The 13,630-nt window shown below is 44.5% G+C and overlaps 1 long non-coding RNA gene across 1 annotated transcript; it reads left to right on the top strand.

The window, feature by feature from the left end:
• Positions 1 to 9,295: 9,295 nt before the first annotated feature.
• LOC118974329 (uncharacterized) lies at positions 9,296 to 12,210 on the top strand. Its single transcript, XR_005063874.1, has 4 exons — positions 9,296 to 9,381; positions 10,966 to 10,972; positions 11,451 to 11,452; positions 12,200 to 12,210. It is a non-coding gene; the product is annotated as an uncharacterized LOC118974329 (long non-coding RNA).
• The last annotated feature ends 1,420 nt before the right edge of the window (positions 12,211 to 13,630 follow it).

Genomic DNA, 13,630 nt, shown 5'->3' with positions numbered 1-13,630 from the left:
CGAGAGACGAAACCCCGGGGAAATCCGCGTCCGGGGAGAGTGATGAAGGAGCGAAGGACTCCTCCCGTTTTTCGCGGTGCGAGGACAGGGAGTCGCGCTGCGCTCACGGCCCACGTTTTGCAGTTGGCACGTCGGTGTTAAACTGGCGGTTAAGAAAGGGAAGACTGAGAAATTCCTTAAGATTTTCATCTCATTTCTTCCTAAGAGGTTCAGTTGCCACAGCTTGGTTTAGGAAGAGAGCTTCAGCACAATCACCTCAGCTTCAGACAGTAAGACTCCTAGCAGGAGCTTGTGGACTGTCTTCCTGTACTCCTTGTGTCTTAAAGTTGTGGGAGTTGCCCAACAGAAACTGACCTGGCAGGTATGCTGCCTTTTTTTTTTCTAAATAACCTGCATGTCCCCCACTTGACCTGTGAAGTCTAAGACTCTGTTCTTCCATTTTCCAAAATACCCCATATACTCAATATTACCTCATTATGTTTGGTATTCATTTTCATATGATTTTCCCTTGCCCATGTATTAGACGTTGGAAACCTCCCATTAATCGGGTTATGTGAATTTGATTGTTATTCCAGCTGTTAGAACTTAGAAGATAGGACAAAAATAATTTTTTATTCATGTGACTGGTTTTGTGAGCTGGCCATGTGACATTCATGGCCAGGACACTAACTTCTGGAAAGTGCAGCCTCTGAGAGATTATGGAGTTTTCCCGGCAAGAGTAAGCATTATTATTATTTTTTGCTCTGTCAGCCTTTTTGGTCTATTTCTGCAGGGCTTGGTATAATTTAAGAGTGTTGGGAGTTATTTTCTTCCCTGTATATTTGCATTGGCACAAAAAACTAATTCTGAGGCCAGCTGCTTGCACTTTATCAGCTCCTGGCTCTGTTTGCATTGTGAGGACTCAGTTCCCCTCCTGCAGGTGGCACCTGGGCTCCATTGTCCAGCTGCAGCTGTGGAGTCTGGCTGTGGGGTCCTGGTTCCAGATCTGGGTTCTGTCTCCTGGGTCTGTGGTCTGGGATTCAATCTGTGTCTGTGTGTCTGGGATCTGGAGTCTCTTCAGGTGCAGCTTCATGTCCTGGGTGGGTGTGTGGAGGGTCCATGTGCAGCTCTGGTTCTTAACTCTGAGGTGTGGAATCTGGTGTCCAGCATTTGCCATCAGTCTCTGGCGTCTGGGGTCTGGCATTCAGGGTCAATGGTCTGGCCTGGGTTGTGGGTACAGTTTTGGGATTGGGGCTGGGGTCTGGGGTCCATCTTTTGGTTCTGGATCTGCTCTGGGGCCCAGGTTCTGGAGTCTAGGGCCTGTGTCTGGTCCTGAGTCTGTCTGTGGCATCTGGTGTCTATGAACTGATGGTCATTGGGTCCAAGTCAATGCCAGGAGGAGTTCCAGAGTTGGGGTGTGGGCAAGAAGGAAACTCTATTTAGTGCAAATAGCTGTGTTTTGGTACTAATGGGTGTGAGTGCAGCATGGCTGTTAGGAAGCTCAGTGTTGTTCCAGGTGAATCATGAAGCAGCACCTGTGTGGGTCAGCCCAGTGCTGCTGCTGCTCAGTTGTGAAGAGACTTGGCTGTGAGGCCCCCCCCGCCCCCCCCCAAGTGAGGCAGCCCCAGGGCAAGTTCCCCCTCAGGCTGTGCCTCCCAGCACTGCTCTGCTCTTTCAGGTCTGGGCCTGGCATTTCCTCTCTGCTGCTGGGCTGCATTTGCACACACAAAAAGTGCACTTTGGAAAAGGGGCCCCTCTGAGGGAGGAGACTGGGCTGGGAGAGCAGAGCAAAGGCCTGTGGTGTTGTTACCAAGGCAGTCTATTTACTCTTAAATTATGCCAAGTTTTCCTCTTGTACTGTTTTATTACCCAAACTGAGAATGCTTTTTTATTTTTGTGGCAGCTTACTTGAATTATACAGAAAAGTAAAAATTAATTCAAGATCCCATCCAAACAGGTAATAACTGCTATTGTTTTAAGTATATACCCTTCCAGACATCTCTCCTTGCCTATTTCTATTCTTCTACATTCCAGGATTTAATTTATTTTTCTGGGTTTGTAGTATGGATGCAAAGCATGTGAATTTTTAACTGTTCTCCCCTAATGTGCACATTTATCATTATGTCTTCCCATAGGTTTTTAATGTGTTGTTTTTAATATTATTCAGTTGAAATGATTTTTAAACTCCAATTGTGATTCATTTTGAGGATTACTTAGAAGTGCATTTCATAACTTTTAATGTAAGAACTTCCTAGTTGTATTTTACAACCGATTTCTAGATTATCTACAATGAGAGCAAGAAACATACTTCATGTAATTTCTTTCAATCCTCTGAAATTTTTTTTTTTTTTTTTTGGAACTTGGTTCATTACACGTGGTCAATGTAAAAAATGTTCCAAGCGTGCATCTCTGCTGCCATCCCGTGGTCATTTTGGGAATAACACCTTAGTGCAGGTCCGTGGGAAGAGCTGTGTAGAGTCGGTTGGGTATTTGTGAATGTGAGTCCAATTTGCTGCTCATGGTGTTTCTTACAAACTTACTGAATTGTTTAGGTGGTTTCTTGTTTCTGAAAGAGGTATGCTCTGTCTTTGATGAGAGAGGTTGGTTAAATCTACTATGATTATCAATTATTTTTCATGTCTCTGTTCTCTGTAAGTTAAGTTTATGATACTAAGTACATGGTGAATTTGGATCTTCCTGGTGAATTAAACTCATTGATATAAAGTGCTCTTCATCTCTAGTCATGCTTGTTACTGTGAAGTCCACTGCATGTTACTATGTAATTTTCACGTGGTTTATGTTTGTGTAGTAGAGGGTGGGGCAAAAGCAGGTTTAGAGTTGTGAATACGAGAAACAAAGTTTATTGTTGTCCTATTACTGAATAATTATGACGTTATTGTCCATGTGAATAACTGTAAAGCTGCTTTTGCACCATCCTGTGTATTTTTTCCCAATCTTTCCCTTTCGATGTTTTTTCACCCCATGTTTTAGGTCATTCATAGTTTCTCCCAGTTTGTGTCTTGTCCTTTTAGTCTCTGAAGTTTTTCAGAGTACTGCTCAATTTTATAAAGTATACACTATTAATGTATTTCATCACTACACTGCATGTCCACAAGTGTACCTGATTCATGGCTGGTTTTGTTTAAATGGACCACTAAGAATCAAACGTACAGATGAGGGGCGGGGTCTAAGGTCAGAGGCAGGACTGGGCTGGAGGTGAGAGGGGGCCACAGATGTGGGTGGGGCTGGGTGGGAGGCATAGTTAGGCTGGCAGGCTTGAGGGACGGCCAGTTCTGGTGGAGAGATGAACAAGTATGTGGGCTGGAGTTTAGGCGCTGCCGGCTGCTGGTCTCCGTGGTCACGAGATGATGCTCACATCGTAACGTGATGCAAGCAATGTGTTCCAAGGACAGGAGGTGAGCTGCATGGGGGCTACAAGGTGACGAGGCTGTAAGGGGCAAATACAGCTACTCTGTGAGGAGCACCAAAGGGGGGGCCAGACTGTTTCTGGGGTATATGCCTCAGGTCTAATTTAGCTGACTACTTCCTGTGAGACCACTTTTCTTTATAAATCTAGATTATATTTCAGTTATAGATAGCTTTGGTAAATGGATATGCAATGATAACCCTTTTTAACTTGAGAACTAGGTGATATATTTCATTTGTTAGAGTTTCTGTTATTGGGTATTAATTTCCAATTTTGTTCATACAGATTCTGTATATCGTGTTAAGTTTATTTCCAGGTTTTCTTTTAAACCTGTTTTGCTATTCAGTCTTTTTTAAAACATTTATCTTTGATTTACTATTTTTACATATTTACTTCTGCATGTTATTTTCTCATCACGGCACTAAATTCCATTTGTGATACTTTTCCACTGAATCTCCTGAGTCACGAGGGTAAACATGCTCTCGTGGAAATAGAGCTTGAAATAGAAATAGTTAACGCTTGAAAGAAAACAAGAAGAAGTGAGGTAATGTGAGGAGCTAGAAAAATTCTTTGTTAGTCATAAATACATTAATGAGTAAATAAAATAGTAACATCCTTCTTAGCATTTTACATGAGTTTAGGGCCTGGAAGCATGGTGTTCCAGAAATCAGAAGTATTTTGTGACGGGCAATATGCCCCAGGTAGATCACCTGGGGAACACAGAAGGTAACAAATGTCCACATTTCCAAAGAGGAAAACTTCAGATGGTCAAGTGTGGAATCTAACAGAGTAAGATTCTTTGTTCTAAGTGACACCATGAATCAGTTATTAAAGTGATGTATGAGCAATGGAAAGAAGCAGAGATCCTCAGGTGACTACTCTGTTTAATCACAGTGTGATCTGGTCTCCTGAGTGGACAGATCTTCCTTTGCCTCCTGACCTATTGCCCAGGACCCTTCTCCCCAATGTTGGCAAGGTGGCTGGCATTTTTTCTTCTTTAAGTTTCAGCTTCAGGCTTCCTGTTCCAAGAAAGGCAGCCTTTGAAATGTAGGATGCAAAGGGACATGCTGTTTGTATTCTAATGGGGTCTTCAAGATGCAGAGCAGGGATTTTTATTCTCAGCACCATGGAGGTTTTGGGCCAGAGAATTCGTTCTCCAGGGGGATTGTCCTCTGCATTGTAGGGTGCCTGTCAGCATGCAGTACCTCTATTCACCGTCAACACCCTCACTTCCTTTCCTCTCAGGACAATTTAAAATGGCTCAGTACATCGCCTGAAGTCCCCTGGGGGCAAAACTCACCTTTGGTTGAGAACCACTAAATTTTATTGTTATCATTATTTGCTTTTATTATTTTTGAAGCCAGAAAGATCTTGCTGTGTAGTATTTTTATTATTTTGCTATATAAATTGTTTTCCACTCTGTGATTTATTTTGGGAAGGTATTTAGAAGTGTATTTTAAAACATCTAAATATACAGACTTTCTAGTTACTTTGCGACTGGTTTTCATATTAATGGCAAAGAGAGCAGTAAGCAAAGGTTGCGAGACATTTGTTGAAACCTGCTTTATAGCTACATACAGTCATTTTTTAAAAAAGTTCCAAGTGTGCTTGAAAAGTATTTGAAATTTACTTTGTTGCTGCTCACTTAAACGATGAGAAAACATTTCTTCAAAACTCTACCCCAAGGGTTAAAAAAACTGCTATCATTTCATATATATACCCTTGCAGATTCGTCAACGTGCATGTTTCTGTCTACCTTCTTTGAATTTAATGTACTATTTTAGGTTCCTAATATGGGTACAAAACTTGTACATTCTCAGCTTTTATATGGACAGTGTCCAAACTGCTGCATTTAAGGGTGAAGTTGTTTTCATATGTCGTATCTTTATCCCCGTTCAATGTAAATTCTTTTGCAATTGGAATTGTTCTGTTTTTGAGGTTGTTTAGGAGCGTGTTATGTAACTACTAAATATAAGGACTTTCATGTCACCCCTTTTTGGTGAATTCCAGCTTAAATGCGATGAGAGCACTTGGAGAAACACATTGTATGTAATTTCAGTGCTGCGATGCTTGTTGAAACTGGCTTTATGTTGGCATTGGTAAAAGAGAAAAGCTTTTGGGACTATGGAAGTATGGATGCCTGAAAGATGGCAAGAAGCAGTGGAACAAAACAGTGAATACATTGTTCAATAAAGTTAGCTTTGGAAACGCGTCTTTTATTTTGTCTTTGCTGAAAAACAGAATGAACCTTTTGGCCAGGGAGATAGTGCAGTGTTCCAACTGTGCATCTCTGCTGCCATCCCGTGGGCCTTTTGGGAATAACAGTTTAGTTGCAGGTCATCGGGAAAAGTGGTTGAGTGTCGTAGAATATCAGTGAACGTTGATTGCAATGTTATTTAGACGTGTAGTTAGTAACTTTTAAACATCAGAACTTAGTAGTTAGCTTTCGTTCCCAATTTTCATGTTAACAGCAGTGACGGTAAGAAACATACTGCGTGTAATTTCAGTCCTCTGAAATTTGTTCAAACTGGCCTTAGCACAGGATGATCCCTTTGAAAAATGTCTCAAGTGTGGCCCTCTGCTGCCATCTCCCGTTTCACGTGGGAATAACAGCTTCGTGCTGGTCAGCAGGAAACATCCTTGGCTATAGTGAATTATCTACTAAGGGTACTTGGAGTGTTATCTGAGAAGAGTATTTAATCGCATTCAAATGAAAGGACTTTCTAGTTACCTTCTGTTTCTGACTTCTAAATTAGCATCCTCGAGGGCAAGACACATAGTTTTTATCATTTCAGTCCTTTGAAGTTTGTTGAAAACTGATGGATGGTACAGTCTGGTCATTTCCAAAGTGTTCTAAGCGTGCATGCTGCTGCCACCTCGTGGGCATTCTGGGGAATGACATGTTGGTGCAGGTCGGTGGGAAAAGTGGTTGGTTCTGGTGGCATGTCAATGACTGTTGATGGCAGTGGTATTTAGAAGTGTATTTCAAAACGTCTAAGTGTAAGGACTTGCTAGTTACCTTGAGACTGGTTTCCAGATCAGTGGCCAAGGGAACAATAAACGTGGTTTATGTGACATTTGTTGGAGCTGTCCTTATGGTGTAATATAATCAGGTTGTTAAAAGTTTCAGGTGTGTTTCAAAATCATTCATCATTGTCTTGGTCTGTTGCAGCTTCCTTAAAATTATTCATAATTTTGCACTGAGGCAAAAAAAGTCTCATATAAGCACCATCATTGTATGGACACGCCCTTCTGGACGTGTCTATGGGCTCGTTTTCTCCACTTTGTCTGGACCTTGTTTACCATTTTAGGTTCCCAGTACAGGTGGAAAATTTGTACATTTCCAGGTTTTGTTTACCACGTGTGCAGTCAAGGGCGAAGATGTCTTTCTCAGGTTTTGGTACGGAGCATCTGTAGCATCATTCATGTCCAGTTAGTTTGTAATTCAAATAGTGCTTCATTTTGGAGGTTGTGTAGGAGTGCGTTTCAGAAGTTCTGTACCACAGAACTTTCTCCTCGTGCTAGGTTGAGTGCATTAGAGCTAACTTATGTGAATGCCAGCTTCAGTGCTGTGAGAGCAGAAAACGCGTAACATAGGATTCCAAGGCTGTGATGGTAGTCGAACCTCGCTTTAAATGGGGTTGGCCAAGCCCTGGCTGGTGTAGCTCAGTGGATTGAGCGTGGGCCTGCGAACCACACGATCGTGGTTTGATTCCCAGTCAGGGCACATGCCTGGGTTGCAGGCCAGCTCCCAGTTCCTAGCAGGGGATGCAGGAGAGGAAACCATACATTGATATTTCTCTCTCTCTCTCTCTCCTTCCCTTCCCCTCTAAGATAAATAAATAAAATCTTAAAAAAATAAAATAAATAAATGGGGTTGGCCGAGAAGTCAGTTTGCCCCCCCACAACCATGCCGCCGGGTTCCTGGTGCCTTTAATGTCATTTCAAACTGTTTTGTTAGACTGGATCGTGACAGCTGTCATATCACAGTAAGATAAAGAACATCTCATCAGCAAAACTGGTGAACGTGTGTTTGGCCCTCTTCTCACCGAAGACGCATGAACATAAGCAACATTTCGACCCTTCGAATGAGGCTGTGTCATTTCAAGAAAGTTTAGTAAAAGAGCAGCTGTAAGGCAAAGAAAGACTTGTGGGGTGTGTGGAGACGTTGCCGTGAGTGATGCAACGCGTCAGAAGTGGATTCCCAGTTTCATTCTGGAGGTCACTCGCGTGCCGTTGCCCCACGGGTCCGGCGGACCAGGTGCAGTGGAGAGCCGTCCCGGGCAGATGTCAACTAGGACAGACCACGTCGTGGCACGCGGGAGACGGGCGACACAATCAAAGTACCCTGATCAGGCTCCAAAAATCGATTGCACGAGTTTGGTTAGGTTCATCGCTTTGACGTTTGAGTTCCGCTGAGGTTAAGCAGGGCGGTGGGGAGCCAATGTGGACAGCATTTCCACGAAGGGTTCTCTAATGAAATGTAAGGAAAACATTTCGTTTTTAAGACCAGTTGTGGGGAGCGGGGATGAACCATCGACATTTTACGCTGGTGTGGAATGGAAGAGACTTTGGGCAAACAAGGGAACCGCCACCCGCAGCCCCTCCAAAGGGCGGTCTTCATCCAAAGGAGGGGATGGTGCCCTTGTGGTGAACTCGGGAGGGAGTCCTGCAGCGGGAGCTCCTTGCAGAAAACTCCTTTGCCTTACAACTGCAACGAGCCCTGCTCCCCATCAGACCCACCGACCGAAAGCACCACCCGAGGGAAAGAGTCTGGAATCCGTCCGCAGGAGACGTGGAAGCTTCACAATACGGTGAGGAGAGCTCACGGTTCTCTTTGGTGACCAGGGAAGAAAGGTCCCAGCCTGGCCGCGCGGTCCCGATTCATCCGCAATGCTCGCCAGACCTTGCGCCTTTGCATGGCCATTTCCTTTGGTCTTCCTGAAATTCCGTTATTGGAGAGAAATTTCCATTCCTTGGCAGACTGCAGAAGGCCCCTGGAAGAGTTCTCTGCTCCGATAGGTAACAGTGCTGTGGCACGATGGAATGGTGACAGAAGGAACAAAACGGGGAGGATGTTTTGCAGTCACGTTGTTGGGGAACAATGAAAAGTGTGCCTGTCATTGCATCTCAGGGTAAAAAGCAAAGGAACCTTTCAGCCAGGCCATTCGTGGGATATACGGTCCATCTGTCGATCCGTGCTGCCATCTCGTGGCCATCTTGAGTAATGACACCTTAGTGCGGGTCAACAGGAAAGGTGGTGGATTCCAGGGGCGTGTCAATGACTTTTGACGTCAGTGGTATTTACATGTGCATTTGAAAACGTCCAAAGGTCAGCACCGTCCAGCTACCTTACAACTGGTCTCCAGATTAACAGCCAGGGGCCAAGAAGCGGGTTTTATGTGACATTTCTCGGATCCTGCTGTGTAGCCTAATAGACACTTGTTTCTACAAGTGCCAAGTGTGCTCGAAAATCATTTGTCATTTGCTCTGTCTGCTGCAGCTTCCTCAAACCATGTGGAGGTAAATTCATTTTAAATTCTCCACCAACAGATAAAAAATAAAGTACAATACAAGCAATTTCATTTTTATGTACGCGCCCTCCCAGACACGTCTTCGGGATCGTTTCCTCCAGTTTGCCTGCACTGTGTGTACCCTTTCAGGTTCCTCATACGAGGGCTCAATGTGTGCATTTTCAGGTTCTGTTTCTGACCTAACTCAAGGGTGAAGACTTCTTTCTCAAGCTTTGGTACAGAGCATCCTCACTATCATTCAGGTTATTTTGTCAGTCCAACGGTGGTTCATTTCAGACGTTCTGTAGGAGTGCATGTCATAAGTCCCGAATGAGAGAACTGTCTAGTCACGCATCCTCAGTGAAGCCTAGCTTAAGTGTTGTTAGGGCACAAACCATATTGTATAGGGTTCCGATGCTGCGATGCTGGTTGAATCCTGCTTTAAATCGGGTTGGCCACAAAGTCACTCCCACCTGTCATGTGACTCTGGTCCGGTATACTTGTCTTTACAGTTATTTGAAACCATTTTTTTTAGAGTTTTGTGACACCTGTCATATCTGCTTGTGTTAAAAAAAACTGATCAAACCTGGTGAATATTCCTGTGGCCATTTTCACACTGAAGATGCATGAGCACAAGCAACATTAAGCACATTAGGCTTTGTCGTTTCCAGGAAGGTAAACGCACAGCTGTAAGGCAAAACAGGAAAGATTTGTTGTGTGTGTGGAGAAGGTGCTGTGCGTGTTGGAACGTGTCAGAGGTTTGCCAAATCTCATGCCAGCAGAGCTTCCTCCAGCGGAAGTGCCACTGGCTGACCCGTTGCAGTTGAGAGCCTTGAAGACCAGATGTTCACTGAGGACAGGGTGCGATATGCCACCCTGGAGCCAGGTGACACCCTCAAAAGATTGAAATCTAGTGTCAAAAACCATTTCCACCAGCATGGTTACATTGATTGCTTTGATATTTGGGTTCACAGAAGTTAAGGGGGGAGGAGGAAGGATCCCTGCCTGACCACATTGCCACATCAAATTGTCTGCTCATATGTGAGAAAAATGTTGTTTCCAAGTCATTGTGGACAGGAGGATGAGTCGTTGATATCTGACACTAATGTGGAATGGGGAGAGATGGTGGGAACACGAAGGGAGTGCCCTTCATCAGGGCCAGCAACCACTCCGAAGTGTGGTCTGCACCCAAAGAAGGTGATGCTGTGGACATGGTGGGATCACTAGGGAGTCCTGTTCCAGGAGCTCCTTGCTGTATATCAGGTGGTTGCTTCCAAAGTGCTGCTCCCCATTGGACCAGTGGAACTCACTGCCCCAGGGAAAGAGTCCTGAATGTGTCAGCAGAAGACTTGTAATCAATCGTCCATCAGGAAAAGGCGAGAGAACACGTTTCTCTTTGGTGACCAGGGGAGATAGTTCCAGCCTGGCGGGGCAGTCCTGATACATCCACAGTACATATAAGACGTTATATCCTCAGACTGCCAGGTATTTCAGCAGCCTTTCCTAAATTCTCTTAGTGGATTTCCAGTCCGTGGAAGACTGCAAAAGGCACCTGGAAGAGTTCTGTGCTCCGAAACATAACAATGTTGTGGGCAGATGGAATGGTGAAGTGGGCTGAATGATAGCAGAGGACAATGGAAGTAAATGATGAAACCGCGGACCACTCACACTGTTGAGGAAAAAGAAAAAAAAAATGTGCCTGTGGTTAAATCTTACTGGAAAACGTGAAGGAACCTTGCAGCCAAGGCCATAGTACAGTGTGTGTTCCAAGTGTCGGTCTTTGCTGCCATCTCGTGGCCATTTTGGGGAATGACATGTTAGTCTAGGTCGGCAGGAGAAGTGGTTGATTCCAGTGAAACATCAACGACTTTTGATGGCAGTGGTATTTACCAAGGCGTGTAAATGTCAAGACTATACAGCTACCTTGTGGCTGTTCTCCAGAGTAACAGCCAGGGGAGGAATAGGCGTGTTTTATGTGACATTTCTTGGAAGCGCCTTTGTAGCATAAAAGAGGCAGTTTTTTCCAAGTGCCAAGTGTGCTTGAAGGTCGTTTGTAATTTCCTTTGTCTGTTGCAGCTTCCTAAAAAGATGTGGAGGTAAAATTTATATATAATGCGACTACAAGAGAAGAATGAAAGTGTGCCTGTCATCAAATCTCACAGGAAAAAGTGAAGGAACCTTTCAGCCATGCCATTGTGGGACATGCTTTCCAAGTGTCNTATGTGACATTTCTTGGAAGCGCCTTTGTAGCATAAAAGAGGCAGTTTTTTCCAAGTGCCAAGTGTGCTTGAAGGTCGTTTGTAATTTCCTTTGTCTGTTGCAGCTTCCTAAAAAGATGTGGAGGTAAAATTTATATATAATGCGACTACAAGAGAAGAATGAAAGTGTGCCTGTCATCAAATCTCACAGGAAAAAGTGAAGGAACCTTTCAGCCCAGCCACGTGTGGGACATGCTTTCCAAGTGTCGGTCTCTGCTGCCATCTTGTGGCCATTTGGGGGGATGACACCTTAGTTCAGGTCAGCAGGAAAAGTGGTTAATTGTAGTGGGATATCAATGGCTTTTGGCGGTAGTGGTATTTACAAGTGCATTCCAAAGCGTGTAAATGTCTGCACTGTCCAGTTACCTTGTGAGTGCTGTGCAGGTTAAGAGCAAAGGGAGCAATGAACGTGTGTTATGCGACATTATTTGGTACTGGCTTTGTAGCGTCATAGAGTGAGGTTTTCACAAGTTCTAAGTGTGTTTGAAAGTTGTCTGTAATTTGCTTTGTCTGTTGCAGCTTCCTTAAACAAGGGCAAAATAAATGTATTCAAAATTCTCCATCCAGAGGTAAAACAGAATAGAATAGAGTAGAATAAAACAGAATAAAATACAATAACATCACTATCATTTCATGTGCACGCCTTTCTGGACATGTCTAGACACATGTTCCCTCCAGTGTGTCTTGGCTTCATTGACTCTTTTCAGTTCCTAAAATGGGTGCAGCTCTTGTACAATTGGAGGTTTTGTGACGAACCTATGCGTTTAAACATACAGATTTTGTTCTCAAGTTTCGGTGTGTAGTGTCTGTAGCATCATTCAGATCAAAGTATTTTGTAACTCGCATGGTGGTTCATTCTGGAAGGTCTGTAGGAGTCTATTTCAGAAGTACCAAGTGAGAGAACTTTCCAGTCACCCATTTCCAGTGAATTCTAGCATAAGTGCTGCGTGAGCAAAACACATACTGTCAATGATGCGATTCTGGTTGAAGGTTCGTTTATACCGGGTTGGCCCAAAAATCAGTTCAGCCCCCAACACCCTCACTGCCTTGTCCCATCCTGTGACTCTGGTTCACTAACTTGTCTAACTTCATTCAACAGTGTTGGGTCAGACTGTATCATGACAGATGTCACACCACGTGCATTGAAAGAAAAAACTCATCCAAACCGGTGTGATTTTGTGGCCATTTGCATACTGAAGATGGATGACCATAAGGAGCACTTTAGGCACATTAGGCTTTGTCATTTCAAGGCAGGTGAAAACCCAACTGGAATGACAAAATAAAGATTGGTAGTGTGCATGGAGAAGGCTCTGTAGGTGACGAAATGTGTCAGAAGTGGTTTTCGAAGTCTCTTCCCCAGGATTTCTCCCACAAAGGTGCCCCATGGGTCTGGCAGACCATTTGCAGTTCAGAGCCATCGAGTCCAGATGTTCACTGAGGCCATGCGGGAGACAGGTGACATACTCAAAGTATCCAAATCCAGTGTCAAAAATCTATTCCACCTGCATGATTACGTGAATTGCTTTGAGGTTTGGATTCCACAGAAGTTCAGCAGGAGGGGGGATCTTTCTTGACCTCATTTCCACTTGCGGTTCTCTACAGAAATATATGGAAACCATTCTGATTGCAAGCAAATTGTGAGGGGTATGGATCGTAGAAATTTGAGAATAATGTGGAACGGGAGAGACTGTAGGCAAATGAAGGAACCACCACCAGCATCCCCTCCACAGGGCGGTTTTCATCCAAAGAAGGTGATGTTGCCTCTGTGGTGATACCACAGGGCGTCCTGTAGGGGGAGCTCCTTGGGGAAATTCGCAACACGTGATGCCCCATCAGACCAACCGCAAGCACTGCCTGTGGGAAAGAGTCGAAGCAGAAGACGGGAAAGGTTCAGGATGGGGTGGGAGCGCAAGTTTCTCTTTGGTGACCAGGGAAAAGGGGCTTCAGCCCGGCAGCGCAGTCGTGATTCATGCGTAGCACTCACCAGACTTTGCACCTTCACATGCCCGTTTAATTCGGTATTCCGAATTTCTCTTAGTGGAGAGACATTTCTGTTTCCTGGAAGACTGTTGAAGGCGCCTGGAAGGGCTCTGTGCTCCTAAAGGTAACCGTGCTGTGGGACGATGGAATGGGAAGTTGCCCAAAAGGTGGCAGAGGGCAGTGGAACTGAGTGGCTATGACGTCGTGCAGTCACATGTTGGGAGGGGAAATGAGAAGTGTGCCAGTCATTGCATCTTACAGTAAAAAGTGAAGGACCTTTCAGCCAAGTTATTAGTGGGATATGCATCGCCTCTGTCGGTCTCTGCTCCCACCTCGCGGCCATTTTGGGGATGACACCTTAGTGCAGGTCAGCAGGAAAAGGGGTTGATTCCAGGGGGAATATCATTGACTTTTCATAGCAGTGCAATTTAGAAGCGCACTTGAAGACCTCCAAATGTCAGGACTACGTACTT

The sequence above is a fragment of the Sturnira hondurensis genome, unplaced genomic scaffold (genome assembly GCF_014824575.4).
Source record: "Sturnira hondurensis isolate 20B ecotype Veracruz unplaced genomic scaffold, ASM1482457v3 Scaffold0019234, whole genome shotgun sequence".
Taxonomy (NCBI): Eukaryota; Metazoa; Chordata; class Mammalia; order Chiroptera; family Phyllostomidae; genus Sturnira; species Sturnira hondurensis.
Note: the sequence above shows the minus strand (reverse complement) of the source record. Positions and strands in the feature narration are given on the sequence as shown.